General features: G+C 45.6%; 1 protein-coding gene across 4 annotated transcripts in view; it reads right to left on the minus strand.

The window, feature by feature from the left end:
• The window catches only part of LOC142301682 (proto-oncogene Mas-like), a 127695-nt gene extending 116650 nt beyond the window's left edge, over positions 1-11045 (minus strand). For all 4 annotated transcript variants that reach the window (XM_075342701.1, XM_075342700.1, XM_075342702.1 and 1 more), the window contains exon 1: positions 10630-11045. The gene's annotated coding sequence lies outside the window, so the exon portion shown is untranslated. The remainder of the gene's footprint in view (positions 1-10629) is intronic.
• Positions 11046-15980: the final 4935 nt, after the last annotated feature.

A 15980-nucleotide genomic window follows, 5' to 3' on the forward strand; every position in this document is an offset into this window, starting at 1 on the left:
TGGCATCCAAAGGGTTCAATTTTTTTCTCATCTGATCAGACTATATTCTCCCAGTATTTCACAAGCTTGTCTAAATATTGGTGAGCAAGCATTAAACATGCTTTTTTTTCTGCAATGGCGTCTTGCTTGGTGAGCGTGCATACAGGCCATGGAGGTTGAATGCATTCTTTGTTTTCTTTAAAACAATTGTACTTGCTGATTTCATGTCTTTCTGTAGCTCTCCACAAGTAGTTCTTGGCTCCTGGACAACTCTTCTGATAATGGTTTTCACACTTCTGTCTGAAATCTTGTGGTTAGCACTTGGTTGTGGCCGGTTTTCAGTGAAATGGAGCCTTCAGTAGTGTAGAAAAAGAGAATTTTGTTTACTTACCGTAAATTCCTTTTCTTCTAGCTCCTATTGGGAGACCCAGACAATTGGGTGTATAGCTTCTGCCTCTGGAGGCCACACAAAGTATTACACTTTAAAAAGTGTAACCCCTCCCCTCTGCCTATACACCCTCCCGTGGACCACGGGCTCCTCAGTTTTGGTGCAAAAGCAGGAAGGAGAAAACTTATAAATTGGTCTAGGGTAAATTCAATCCGAAGGATGTTCGGAGAACTGAAGACCATGAACCAAAAGAACAATTCAACATGAACAACATGTGTACACAAAAGAACAACTAGCCCGAAGGGCACAGGGGCGGGTGCTGGGTCTCCCAATAGGAGCTAGAAGAAAAGGAATTTACGGTAAGTAGACAAAATTCCCTTTTTCTTTGTTGCTCCATTGGGAGACCCAGACAATTGGGACGTCCAAGAGCAGTCCCTGGGTGGGTAAAAGAATACCTCGATAAAAAGAGCCGAAAACGACCCCCTCTTACAGGTGGGCAACCGCCGCCTGAAGGACTCGCCTACCTAGACTGGCGTCTGCCGAAGCATAGGTATGCACTTGATAGTGTTTCGTGAAAGTGTGCAGACTAGACCACGTAGCTGCCTGAAACACCTGCTGAGCCGTAGCCCGGTGCCGCAATGCCCAGGACGCACCCACGGCTCTGGTAGAATGGGCTTTTAGCCCTGAAGGGAGCGGAAGCCCGGAAGAACGGTAGGCCTCGAGAATCGGTTCCTTGATCCACCGAGCCAAGGTTGACTTGGAGGCCTGAGAGCCCTTACGCTGGCCAGCGACAAGGACAAAGAGCGCATCTGAACGGCGCAGGGGCGCCGTGCGAGACACGTAGAACCGGAGTGCTCTCACTAGATCCAAAGAGTGCAAATCCTTTTCACACTGGTGAATTGGATTAGGGCAAAAGGAAGGCAAGGAGATATCCTGATTGAGATGAAAAGGGGATACCACCTTAGGGAGAAATTCCGGGACAGGACGCAGAACCACCTTATCCTGGTGGAAAACCAGGAAGGGAGCTTTGCATGACAGTGCTGCGAGCTCAGACACTCTCCAAAGTGATGTGACTGCCACTAGGAAGGCCACCTTCTGCGAAAGACGTGAGAGAGAGACATCCCTCAGCAGCTCGAAAGGTGGTTTTTGAAGAGCCGTCGGAACTCTGTTAAGATCCCAGGGTTCCAGCAGACGTTTGTAAGGTGGGACCATGTGGCAAACCCCCTGCAGGAACGTGCGGACCTGCGGAAGCCTGGCTAGACGCTTTTGAAAAAACACGGAGAGCGCCGATACTTGGCCCTTGAGAGAGCCGAGGGACAAACCCTTGTCCATTCCAGATTGAAGGAATGAAAGAAAAGTGGGTAAGGCAAACGGCCATGGAGAAAAACCGTTATCAGCGCACCATGATAGGAAGATTTGCCAAGACCTGTAATAGATTTTGGCGGACGTTGGCTTCCTGGCTTGTCTCATGGTGGCAATGACATCCTGAGATAACCCTGAGGACGCTAGGAGCCAGGACTCAATGGCCACACAGTCAGGTTGAGGGCCACAGAATTCAGATGGAAAAACGGCCCTTGTGACAGCAAGTCTGGGCGGTCTGGAAGTTCCCACGGTTGACCCACCGTGAGATGCCACAGATCCGGATACCACGACCGCCTCGGCCAGTCTGGAGCGACGAGAATGGCGCGACGGCAGTCGGACCTGATCTTGCGTAGTACTATGGGCAGCATCGCCAGAGGGGGAAACACATAAGGCAGTCGAAACTGCGACCAATCCTGGACTAACGCGTCCGCCGCCAGAGCTCTGTGATCCTGAGACCGTGCCATGAAGGCCGGGACCTTGTTGTTGTGCCGTGACGCCATGAGATCGACGTCCGGCGTTCCCCAGCGGCGACAGATCTCTCGAAACACGTCTGGGTGCAGAGACCATTCCCCCACGTCCATGCCCTGACGACTGAGAAAATCTGCTTCCCAGTTTTCTACGCCCGGGATGTGAACCGCGGAGATGGTGGAGCCTGTGTCTTCCACCCACTGCAGAATCCGTCAGACTTCCTGGAAGGCTTGACGACTGCGAGTGCCGCCTTGGTGGTTGATGTAGGCGACGGCAGTGGCGTTGTCCGACTGGATACGGATCTGCCTGCCCTCCAGCCACCGATGGAAAGCCAATAGGGCTAGATATACTGCCCTTATCTCCAGGATATTGATCTGAAGGGACGATTCTATCGGAGTCCAGGTTCCTTGAGCCCTGTGGTGGAGAAAAACCGCTCCCCAACCTGAAAGGCTCGCGTCCGTGGTGACCACAGCCCAGGTTGGGGGTAGGAAGGATTTTCCCCGCGACAGAGATGTAGGTAGGAGCCACCACTGAAGTGATGTTTTGGTTGCAAGGGAAAGAGAGACGTTCTTGTCGAGGGAAGCCGCACTCTTGTCCCATTTGTGGAGAATGTCCCATTGGTTGGAGTGGCCGTAGATGGAATTGCGCGAACGGCACTGCCTCTATAGCTGCCACCATCTTCACCACCAAGCGCATGAGGCGCCTTAAGGGGTGTGACTGACTCCGAAGAAGTGATTGCACCCCTGCCTGCAGAGAAAGCTGTTTGTCGCTTGGTAGCCTGACTAACGCTTGCTGGGTATGAAACTCCATCCCGAGGTAAGTCAGTGATTGGGTCGGTGTCAACTTGGATTTCGGGAAGTTGATGATCCACCCGAACTGCTGGAGAGTCGCCAGAGCGACGGTAAGGCTTTGTTGACACGCCACCAGAGAAGGGGCCCTGACTAGGAGATCGTCCAAGTAGGGGATCACTGAGTGGCCCTGAGAGTGCAGGACCGCCATGACGGATGCCATGACTTTGGTGAAAACCCGTGGGGCTGTCGCCAGGCCGAAAGGCAATTCCACGAACTGAAGGTGTTCGTCCCCGATGGCGAAACGCAGGAAACGTTGATGTACGGGTGCGATCGGTACATGGAGATAAGCATCCTTGATGTCGATCGATGCTAGGAAGTCTCCTTGTGACATCGAGGCGATGACCGAGCGGAGAGATTCCATCCGAAACCGTCTGGTTCTCACATGTCTGTTGAGTAGCTTGAGGTCCAGAACGGGACGGAATGACCCGTCCTTTTTTGGCACCACGAACAAGTTGGAGTAAAATCCGCGACCACGTTCCTGAAGGGGAACGGGGATCACAACTCCTTCTTTCTTTAGAGCGTCCACTGCCTGAAAAAGTGCGTCGGCCTGAGCGGGGGGCGGAGAGGTTCTGAAGAAACGAACCGCAGGACGAGAGCTGAACTCTATCCTGTAACCATGAGACGGAATGTCTCTCACCCATCGGTCTTGAACATGTGGCCACCAGGCGTCGCCAAAGCGGGAGAGCCTGCCACCGACCGAGGATGCGGCTAGGGGAGGCCGAGAGTCATGAGGAGGCCGTCTTGGAGGCAGTGCCTCCTGCGGCCTTTTGGGGGCGTGACTTGGACCGCCACGCATAGGAGTTCCTCTGGCCTTTCTCCGACCTGTTGGACGAAGAGGATTGGGGCTTGGCGGAGGGACGAAAGGACCGAAACCTCGATTGGATTTTTCTCTGCTGAGGTCTCTTAGGTTTGGACTGGGGTAAGGAGGAGTAGTTTCCCTTGGATTCCTTAATAATCTCATCCAATCGTTCGCCAAACAAACGGTCGCCAGAAAAAGGCAAACCAGTTAAGAACCTCTTGGAAGCCGAGTCTGCTTTCCATTCGCGCAGCCACATGGCCCTGCGGACTGCCACGGAGTTAGCAGATGCTACAGCCGTACGGCTAGTGGAGTCCAGGATGGCGTTCATGGCGTAGGACGAAAAGGCTGATGCCTGAGAGGTCAAAGACGAAACATACGGAGCAGAATTCCGTGTGACAGCATTAATCTCAGTCAGACAAGCCGAGATTGCTTGGAGAGCCCACACGGCTGCAAAGGCCGGGGCGAAAGACGCGCCCGTGGCCTCATAGATGGACTTCACCAAGAGCACTATCTGTCTGTCAGTGGCATCCTTCAGGGATGAGCCATCTGCAACAGACACAACGGACCTAGCAGCCAATCTGGAGACTGGAGGATCCACCTTGGGAGAGTGAGCCCAACCCTTAACGACTTCAGATACAAAGGGGTAACGCGTGTCAGTGTGACGTTTAGCAAAGAGCTTGTCCGGGACCGCTCTGGGCTTCTGGACAGCATCCCTGAAGTTAGAGTGATCAAAAAACGTATTGCGCGTACGTTTGGGGAACCGAAACGGGTGTTTCTCCTGCTGAGACGCCGACTCCTCTACAGGAGGAGGCGGAGGTGAGAGATCCAACACCTGGTTGATGGACGAGATAAGATCATTTACTAAGGCGACCCCCTCAGGTGTATCAAGGTTAAGGGCGAAGTCAGGGTCAGAGCCCTGAGCTCCCACTTCCGCCTCGTCTTCCTGAGAGTCCTCAAGCTGGGAACCCGAGCAGCGTGAGGAAGTCGGGGAAGAGTCCCAGCGAGACCGCTTAGCTGGTCTGGGACTGCGGTCCGGGCAGGAGTCCTCCGCCTGAGACCTAGGGGCCAACCTGGGAGCGCGCTGCGGCGCGGACCGAGAGGGGCCTGGAGGAGACAAGCTAACAGGGGCCGGGGCCTGTGGAAGGTCCGGTCTGGACTGCAATGCCTCAAGGAGTTTAGAAGACCATTTGTCCATAGACAGTGAAATGGATTGGGAAAGTGACTGAGAGAGTTTCTCAGCAAAAGAGGCCAACACCGGTGACTCTGTCCCTGCAGCCTGCTCAGGGGGAGCAGGGGGGTCTACATGAGCCGAGGGGTCCACCAGTGCCCGAGGCTCCGGCTGAGCAAGCGAGGCAGGAGTTGAGCATTGCTCACAGTGAGGGTAGGTGGAACCCGCAGGTAACATAGCCCCACAAGAGGTACAGGCCGCGAAAAAAACCTGTGCCTTAGTAGCTTTGCTCCTTGTGGACGACATGCTGTTGTCTCCTAGGAGAGTGACCACTGAGGGTATATGGGAAAAGGGTATACAGCCTGACCGAACAGATATATATATCTATTATATATATATGTATCTATTCCTAGGGAGACCAGCACCGGGTGACCGGTGTGGCTTACCGACCGCTAACGAGCGGAGTGTGTCCTCCAGATTCCCTGTCGTGGATCCCCCGGAGCTGCAGAGCTGTTCACTGAGAAGCATCCACCGGCAGAATGCCAGAAAATGGCCGCCGGAGCTCTCAGGGGAGGAGTGGGGCCGGGGCGGCGCCAGCAAAGAGCGGGAATCTGGGGTCCCCACAGTGGTCAGTGAGGGGGGAGGAAGACATGCAGGATGCTCCAACCCTCACAACCGACGTCATGTCGGTAATCCCGCCCTTACCCCTGACAGGCAGGCCCGGGGGCGGGATTTTCGCGACTAGGCCGCGGTGAAGCCGGGGACTAAATTTGAGGACCGCGCCCGACAAGCAGGCACGGTCGGCGCGGAAGTCCACCGGCCTCCTCAATTTCACAACTACCGCGGCTTCCGGGAAGAAGGTGCGCTCCCTGCACAGTCCCCTATGGGGACACAGAGTACCTTTAAGTTGCAGGGCCCAGTCCCTGAGGTTGAAGAGGCTCCGGTCCGGCAGGTTCCACCAGGGGCTGCGGATGGAGCACGGTCACAGCAAATGGATGACCGCTCTGGATCCCACTTCTCCCAGAGCCGCATAAGGGATGGTGAAGGAGACGGCATGTGGCTCCAGCCTCCGTACCCGCAATGGGTACCTCAACCTTAACAACACCGCCGACATAGTGGGGTGAGAAGGGAACATGCCGGGGGCCCCGTGGGGGCCCTCTTTTCTTCCAACCGACATAACTAATTATGAGAATGCATGAGTGGATGTGTGCCTCCTTCCACACAAAGCATAAAACTGAGGAGCCCGTGGTCCACGGGAGGGTGTATAGGCAGAGGGGAGGGGTTACACTTTTTAAAGTGTAATACTTTGTGTGGCCTCCAGAGGCAGAAGCTATACACCCAATTGTCTGCGTCTCCCAATGGAGCGACAAAGAAATTCCTCATTGGAACTTTCCCTTGATTATAAATTCTTCTGTAACCAATGCCATCAGTATTTGTTGCAACAATAAGGTTGTGAAGGTCTTGAGACAGCTCACTGGTTTTACCCATCATGAGATGCTTCATGTGTGGTACTTTGGTAATGAGACACCTTTTAACAGGTCATAAGTTGAACCAGATGATATTATTTTTCATTAAGTGGTAGAATTGTTTTCTAATTAATGATAGATTTCAAATGTTATGACTTTCCATAGGTTTTTGCACCTCTTTCTTCATGTGTTCAATACTTTTGCTCTGTGTCATTTCTCATTATTACACATCATTAAATGTATGGACATCTATGTTTTGCTTTTGGGAGAAATTCATATCTAGAGAATCCTTTAGAAATATATTTACTTAAAAAATTGGTGACATGTTCGATACTTATTTCACCTGCTGTGTGAAAAAGGTCTGCTTCTATAGCCTTTCAATTTGGGCAGTTTGGAGACTCGGAAAAACCTGAACGTAAAAGAAAGACACTTATGAAGCCTGTGGACAATCATAAACTGTATAATTTTAAAGTTAGGTGGAAACAATAAGGAGTCAAAGGAAATTAACATAACAAAGCACCTCTCATCCGACAAATCATCAAGTCACGGGACACAAAGTTTAAGATCTAAATTCAATTAACTGGACTTTCAAGTAAATTTTCAGAATAATCTTCCTTCCATTTTAATATGTAGAATAACACTGTTTCTGCCCATTATAATACAGTGGAACCTCGCTTAATGAGTAACCCAGTTAGCGAGTATTTCGCTTAACGAGCACAGCTTGCTGTAAGTTTGTAACTCAGTTTACGAGCAAGCTTTGCTGTACGAGCAAAATACTCACTGCACACACTTCCGGTTCAGTACATCCACCGCGCTTTAACACGCTTGTGCAGTCCACACAAACACACACAAACACACACAAGCACACACAAACACGCACACACACATATTATGCTCCCCTTACCTTCCGTTCCATCGCTGGCCTCATTGTTCTTGTAGCACGCCGGTACAGGATGTGTATCGGGTAATCATCACGACGAGGGAGGAACTTCCGCTGTAAGACGCTACTTAAAGGCAGCGCAATCAGAGGCAAGTGGCTCCTGCCTTTGACGTCAGCGCTCTGGCAGCAAAAGTTCCTCCCTCGTAGCGATGGTTACCCGATACACAGCCTGTACCGGCGAACTGCAAGTTCCAGGAGGCCGCCGATGGAATGGAAGGTAAGGTGAGCATAATACATATATGTGTGTTTGTGTATGTTTGTGCGTGTTTGTACGTGTCTGGAATGGGACATTTAACAAATTGTGGAATGAATTGTCTGCATTGAAATGACTTCCTATCGGAAATTTTGCTTTGCTGAACGAGTAACTTGGTTAACAAGCACACTCCCAGAACGGATTGTTCTCGTTAACCTAGGTTCCACTGTACTTGTATCCTGAATCTTCTCCAGTTTTTCTCTCTGCAAGCTTTACTTGTTAATTTACAATTGTTTCTGAGCTGATGGGAGGAGACTAGCTTCTATGATGTATCCCACACACAGCACACAAACAAAAGCAGCCGAGGTGTCAAAGAAATTATACAGCAGTACTGAGCTGTGTAGATGTGAGTCAAGTTTTGTGGTGAGGTAATATGATCTTCCTGTGCGTCTGATTTGTCACTCAGCTGCTGACTACTCCTCTCTCCTCCACTTTCAAAAAGAGTATAATATGACCTCATTAAGTTGGCAGTCCAGCTTTTCTTGAGCAAGACATAGTAAGGCTATGTGCGCACTAGGCCGTTTTACCCGCGGATTTACCCGCGGATTTGCCGTGGAAATTTCTTGAGAAATGTCTGCAATCTTTGTGCAGACATTTCCCAGCAAATCCTATGTGAAAAAAAAATAGCTGTGTGCACACTGCGGATTTTTCTCAAGAAATTTCCTTGAGAAGAATTTCTTGAGAACATTTCTTGAGAAAATGAGCATGTCAATTCTTTTCTGCAGGTACCCTGCGGATTTCGGCAGTACAGCCTGCAAAATCCGCAGGGAACAACCTGCGGGCTAATCCGCGGCAAATCCGCATGCGGATTTGGAGCGTATTTTTTCCGGAGGTCCAGAAATCTTCCACTCCCAGAAGTTTCTCAAGAAATTTTCTTGAGAAACTTCACAGTTCTAGTGCGCACATAGCCTAAGGCTATGTGCGCACAGTGCGTTTTTCGCGGCGTTTTTGCGCGTTTTTCGGGTGCGTTTTTGGCCTCAAAACTGCAGGACTTTGCTTCCCCAGCAAAGTCTATGAGTTTTCATTTTTGCTGTCCGCACACATCTGTTTTTTTTACCTGCGTTTTTGAGTTAAAAAAAAATGGACATGTCAGTTCTTTCCTGCATTTTTCTGCGTTTTCCCCCCATGCAATGAATTGGAAAAACGCAGCAAAACGCAGAGATCAAAAACGCAGCAAAACGCAGCCAAAAACGCACCAAATCGCGGCAAAAACGCATGCGCTTTTTTGATGCGTTTTTTCGACGCAGGTGCGTTTTTGTGCGTTTTTGGCGGCCAAAAACGCACAAAAACGCAGCGTCAAAAAGACGCAGTGTGCGAACCTAGCCTAAAGCTGTTTATTTTCTGAGTGGATGATGAGTTCAGGAGGCAGGGGTGAGGAAAAGTGGCTCATAAGTTGAGAAAGAAGCAGAATTCAGTGATAAGATTTATTACAAAGTTTCTTATATTTGCTTGTAATATTGTTTTATGCAAACTATGTTAAACATACAGATCCCCTTTTAATATCAGCAATGATCATTCTTACACTTGTACAAACTGTGATTACAGTAAACAGGTAGATTTGCTCACTATGAATTTATTATTACTAGGGTTAGATATAATGGTATTCTGATATCTTGTTTTTAGCTTGACATCATTTAACGAAGGGTTTGATATTGAGCTTTAAATAATCCTCCAATGTAGTGGAAATCACCACTCCCAAATAATGAAAGTGGTCAATAAGCCTTATTACATTTACTTTTTTTTTTACCTGAGCAAAGGGAAGAAAATGCAAAAGACTTTGGGATGAGAAAGAGAAAAGTTAAAAAGGATCATGCAACAACAGAAAAGGGGCATTGGCAAATGAAAACAAAAGTCTGAATATTTAATGAATATCATGAAGTGTCTTTAATTACGGTACGTGTCATTGTAACAGTAAAAAGTAATGTTAAAGAGACTTTGTTGTTAGATTTTGCAGCCCTATGTAAGGACAGCATAGTTTAGGGCTCTATTACCCAAAAACAGCAGACAAAGTATTTTGCGATTGGCTAAGAAAAATGTTTCGAGATTCTACAAGCCCAATACTTATGAGCCCTTCCCCTAACACTTGGACAGTGATTGACAGCTTACGGCCATGTATATATAATTCGGGTAATCAGCTTTTCTGTGTGTTCTTCATTGCTCCTATCAACCAGACATACAATTTATGAGTCTGATGGGTTCAAAAGGATATTGTGACCCTTACTTTTCATTGCCTTCCTTACAGTGATTGACTTTCTAATGTAGAAATGGATCTACAGAGAACCCAGCTGTCAATCACTGCTCTTAAAGGTGGAGAGAGCACGCCCTTCAAAAATACAACGAACTTCTAAACTATGTGTGCGCTATATTTTTTTTGTCATTCTTATTATTGAAACAACACAATATCTTTTGCGCCATTTTGGCTAATAGGAGAGCATGCCTTGTTCCCTACTGTAATGCTCATACAAAGTATTACCGGGTTCTCCTTTCTCGACAATATCTGCTATGTCTCCTTATAAGCACATGAATACCTAATACATATAGAAAGTATTATTGTAACATGTTTAAAAGATACAAAATGATATAATATGACTAGAAAACACTAACACAGTATAGGTTTGAGTTATATATTGTTGTTCACATGCCAACTATACTCTATATATATATGAGCTAAACATTACACAGCTGTTATTGCATTTTCAATCCTAATATTCCCCGCTTTTGTGCTTATTACATAACTTTTTTTTAAAGGGCTTGTGCGGCATCACACTATTCGAATAAATGTAGAAATATCAGCTGATTAAAGCTCTCCGAATGGTTTATCAGCTTATATTACCAAGTATTACACCATTATCTGATATGAGCCAGAGCAGATTGCCAGACGCCATCCATTACACTCAGCTCTGCACACTTAATCATCCTTATAGCCACAATATATCATTTCATACAAGCACTTACCTTGTTTATGCATTTGGTCACCGAGCTTCTCTTTGGCTCTTCCTAGTAAATTTATCTTCTCTTACTGTCCTTAAGTACATGAAGCCAAGCAGGGAACCATCACCATCTTCTGAGATATGCACAATGTTACATGATAACAGATCCCACAGCTCCAAACAGGGGTTGAAATGACCTAAAGGTCCATAGATAGTGGGAAGAAATTGGTTGATATTCTCCAGGAGCTATTAGATATGAAAGCGTGCGATGCAGAAAGTACGGCTGGAGCTTTGTCTGTTGCTCTTCTTATTAAATAACATGAAGAAAAAGTGTAGCTCCCTCATCCCCAATGATTTATAATGCTTAAAGGCAGCGCGTAAACACAGAGAAAGCGACAGATAAATATTATCATTTTGAAAATGGACTGAAATTCTATCAAATTCTGCAGCTACTGAGAGGCGACGTCGAGGAACAAAAAAATGTACGCTGAGCTAAAATTGAACGCGGAATTCAAAGGTTAACCATTTGCTGGCATTAAGGAAATGTGGTGCCGTTTGGCTAAACAACAGAGAATACGATGTGGGCTAGATTAGCATTTGCTTGATAGTAAATCACATTTCCAAGGTCAAAATTGAAAGTTTTCTATTCAATGTTTTTCAATTGTATGACTTACTGTAGTGATAAAGATAAATAATGAATTTCCTTTTTCAGGAGACGTCTGTTCACTAATACAAATCACTGTTCTGTACCTTGTTAATATCTGTAAAGCCATCATAAATAATTAGGAAGTGTTGAAGAAAACCTCAGGAGATTGAAATTAGTCTCAAGGTCAGAAGACAAGAATTTGTATGGACTCTATGGTTAGTATTCTGGTGTAGTGCTCGAGAAAACATACTTGTTCTGAGGAAACTGGTGAAAAGGTTTGAGATAACTCTTAACAAAAAAGAAAACTTTTCACTTTGAGCAGTCTGTAAGCATCAAGTTGTAGATAAGGAGATCAGAAAATAGATGTTTAGTTTTATTTAAAAAAAATAATCATTTCTTGTATTTTATTGATTTAAAACACTGGTCATTGTTTGGGCTTAGGAGTACAGTGGGTGGTCTTACTTAACTGAAAGAATCTCATACAGTCCAGTGGGCGGTCTCACTTAGTAACTAATAGAATCTCATACAGTCCAGTGGGCAATCTTACTTAGTAACTGACAATCTCAAAGTCCAGTGGCCAGTCTCACTTAGTAACTAGCAGAATCTCATACAGTCCAGTGGCGGTCTTACTTAGTAACTGACCGAATCCTATACAGTCCAGTGGGCAGTCTCAGTAACTGACAGAATCTCATACAGTCCAGTGGGCGGTCTCAGTAACTGACAGAATCTCATAAAGTCCAGTGGGTGGTCTCACTTAGTAACTGACAGAATATCATACAGGCAAGGTTATCAATAATTCAGTTAATTTACCCATGAGATTTAAGTCCACAGTGAGCTTGCAATTAAATAAATTAATCATACTTGAATATTTTTCCACAAAAGGTATACATCAACTCTTATTTTTAACCTGTTGATAGCAACAACATGACAGACAGCTTGAGTATTTATCCATTAAAAAGCTTTTTAACCCCTTCATGACATCTGTCATACATGTACGGCACATGTTGGAAGCGTGTGTATGGCGTGGCTCACAGGGTGAGCCCGCCCAGTATTAGACAAGTAATGGTTTTCTGTTACAGCCAGAACCTGCCGCTAATAACTTCGTTCTACCTGTGACTGTTAAGCCTGCTTTACACGTTATGATTAAGCATACAATATCGTATGCAATCGTAACTGCCCCCATCGTATGTGCGGCACGTTCAATTTGTTGAACGTGTCGCACAAACGATTTTTTACTGTCACACGTACTTACCCGTCCATATGACCTCGATGTGGGCGGCGAACGTACACTTCCTGGAGTGGGAGGGACGTTCGGAGTCACATCGACGTCACGCGGCAGCCGGCAAATAGAAGCGGAGGGGCGGAGATGAGCGGGACGTAAACATCCCGCCCACCTCCTTCCTTACGCATAGCCGGCTGGGAGCCATGGGACGCAGGTAAGCTGCTGTTCATCGTTCCCGGGGTGTCACACACTGCGATGTGTGCTACCCCGGGTTCGATGAACAACCGCACGTTCGATTTTTAGGAATTGAACGACGTGCATGCGATGAACGTTTTACCGTTCAATTGCAATCGTATGTAGCTGTTACACGCTACAATGTAACTTACGATGCCGGATGTGCGTCACTTATGACGTGACCCCGCCGACGGCTTTACTCTGTTAAATCTGTCAAACTCTAACAGGAGCATTGGAAACGCGCCAACATGGGAAGCACCATTTTGAGCGTTCATTGGCGCACCTGTGACACGATCACGGGTCACTATGACAGCAGGGGGTCTAGTGAAGATCTCCATGCTTGTCATAGCAGCATTCCTTTGAAACTCTGCCTGTGGTTGGGCTTCAAAGGAGACTGTGATTTTTACTATATAGAGCAATGCTATGGCAGTGCTGTATATAGCACAAGTGATCAGACAGTCAAGATTATAGCAACCTAAGTGAACTATTATAAACAGTGAAAAGTAAATAAAATTGTTTTAAAAATGAGAAAAAAAATAAAAAACATAAGCGTTAAAATCCCACCCCTTTTGCCCCATTAGAAATAAAGATAATAAAAAAATACTCATATGTGGTATCGCAGTGATCAGAAAAGTCCAATCTATGAAAATATAAAAATAATTAACCCAATTGGGAAATACTCTAAACAAAAAAAAATCAAGAATGCCAACATTACCTTTTTATGTCTCTGTAATAACATAAAAAAATGCTGGAAAAACATCAAATCTATCCCAAATCTATCCCAAAATGGTATCAATAAAAACATCGTCTTGCCCCGCAAAAAATAAGCCATCACATAGCTACTTCAACTAAAAACGATGTTACGGGTCTTGGAAAATGGCAAAATAACACCCCCCCCAATTTTTTTTTTTTGCAAACTTCTGATTTTTTTCACCATTAAAATAATAAAAAATAAACTGGAGATGTTTGGTATTGCCATAATCGTATTTATGAGGAGGTCATATTTACCACTACATTTACATCGTAAAAACAATTACTAAAAAACCATTTCAGAATTTTTTTTTTCACAATTTCTCCACATTTGGATTTTTTTTTAGTTTTCCAGTACGCTATGTGATAAAATAAATTACACCATTTAAAAGCACAATCTAGTCCCACAAAAAAACAAGCTCCAAATATGCCTATGTGGACACAAAAGTAAATAAAGTTATGGCTCTGGGAAGAAGGGCAGGAAAAATGAAAACGTGAAAATGGAAACTGGCCCTGTGGTGAAGGAGTTAATCAGCTGCAATAGTTACCACCACAAATACACATCGTGAGATTTTATAACTAGAGATGAGCGGACCCACAGAAAACTGGGACTGGCGGGTCCCTGTTATCTTTTTTTTAAAATCCGGTTCCGATCCGGAATTTGATCCCCAATTAAGTCTATTGGAGCAGAAACCAGAGATTAAAAATGTTAGTAGAAGGGATAGGGAGATAGGAGCGCGCACGATATACTGACCAAGGATCTGTCATGGAAGTAAGCTGTTTCCAGGTAGCGCATTCACTTCTAGAGCAGCCAATTAACTTGATAATTAACATGCACTGTTTTCCCCGCCCACCGGCTCCTGTAATTGGTTGCAGTAAGCCACGCCCCCACAATGAGTGGCAGCGTGGCAGCATGGCAGCTGACTGCGTCCATTCACAGGCGCTATGCTTGTCTATATCGTAGACCGGGGTCAACTGGCGTATAGCATCCGATGCAAGAGCATCAGTTGAAATATGCTAATGACCCTCGGCTCAAGATGGGCTGTGAGCGTGGCCTGAGTGTCATGTGACTCTGACCCGATGCTGCAATCGGAGCACATGTCATGAATGTCATCCAAGTGCAGTCCGATGTTTCTCTCACACCGATAGACTTGTATGGGTGCGAGTAATAGAAGATTTGCAATCGTAGCATGCTGTGATTTTTTCCTTACTCCGAGTAGGAAAACTCACAAATGTTAGCTGTAGCATTGTCTTATATAGGGCTGAGTGCAAAGAAATTGTTTTGTGTAACTCTACCTGTACAGTAAAAATAAATGAATAAATAAATAAAAAAATTGGCATAGGGTCCCCCATATTATGATACCCAGCATAAAAGATAAAGCATATGGCTACAGGCTGCAGCCCTCAGCTCTGCGCTTATCTTGGCTGTGTATCAAAATAAGAGGAACCACATGTTTATTTTTTTCAAATTATTGAAATAAGTAATTTAAAAAAACAGCGTGCTGTCCCCCAAATTTTGATACCCAGCTGTTGTGAATATCATCAGAGATGGTGCTGGGAGTGTTTCTGTGCTTTCTCTGGTGGCTAGTGCTGGTACTGAGTCTGCATCTGTCGCTCAGACAGGTGTGGGAGATGATTGCTGTTTCAGGAAGCCTATAGAGTCCAGCCTGAGGGGATATAGGAAGGCAGTCTCTGTTTAACCTTTGCCAGTGATAATTGTTTCTGCTCCATGTGAAGATGTCCTGAAGTTTGTCCTCCAGCCTTTAGGCTTTTTGCTTTTCCCTGTAGGTTCTGTTTTTGCTTTTTTTCTGCTCCTTTTTGGATTCCCCAGGAATGATTTCTACAGCAGTTTTTCGTTCCTCTGCATCAGTTTTGTTTCCATGTCATCCTGAGTCTGCAGCTATGCCTGATAAGTATTTTTGTTTTTTCTTCCGGAGATTTAATTAGTTGTCATGCATATTTCTGTCCTTTTGTTTGCAGTTTATGGGAACTGTGCAATCTCAGTGGTTTTTCCTTGTGAGAGTTTTTTCTCTTAGTCTGGGCTTGGTTAAAGGCTGAATTTGCACTGAAGAGCGTTTCTGCTTAATCTAAGTCTTTTTTTAATTCTGTGTTTGAGAATATTCCCTTTTGTTTCTTGCATGTGAATAAGAACTCTTCCTGCACTATTTTTGGAGGCGATTTATTCCCAGCAAGAAAGGGAGTTTTGCTCCCTGTCTGATCTGGAGTTTGTATTTTTGTATCTGATGTGTTTTTTGTAGTAAAGATCTTTTCTATTATATTTGCATTTTCTATTTAAATGTATTTGCACAAGAGTTCCTGATATAGTGTAAGGAAAGATTGTGTGATCTTTTAAGGGAATTTTTGATTATCAGGTGTTGGTATTTTTCATGGTTTTTACTGGCTGCAACCAGCAATCTATCCTATACTTTTGTATCTAGCTAGCGGAGCTTCACTTTGCTTAATTCTATATCTACCATCTGTGTGTTGTTTTTTCTTACATCACCGTCATTATATTTTGGGGGCT

This window comes from Anomaloglossus baeobatrachus, chromosome 4 (assembly GCF_048569485.1).
Source record: "Anomaloglossus baeobatrachus isolate aAnoBae1 chromosome 4, aAnoBae1.hap1, whole genome shotgun sequence".
Taxonomy (NCBI): Eukaryota; Metazoa; Chordata; class Amphibia; order Anura; family Aromobatidae; genus Anomaloglossus; species Anomaloglossus baeobatrachus.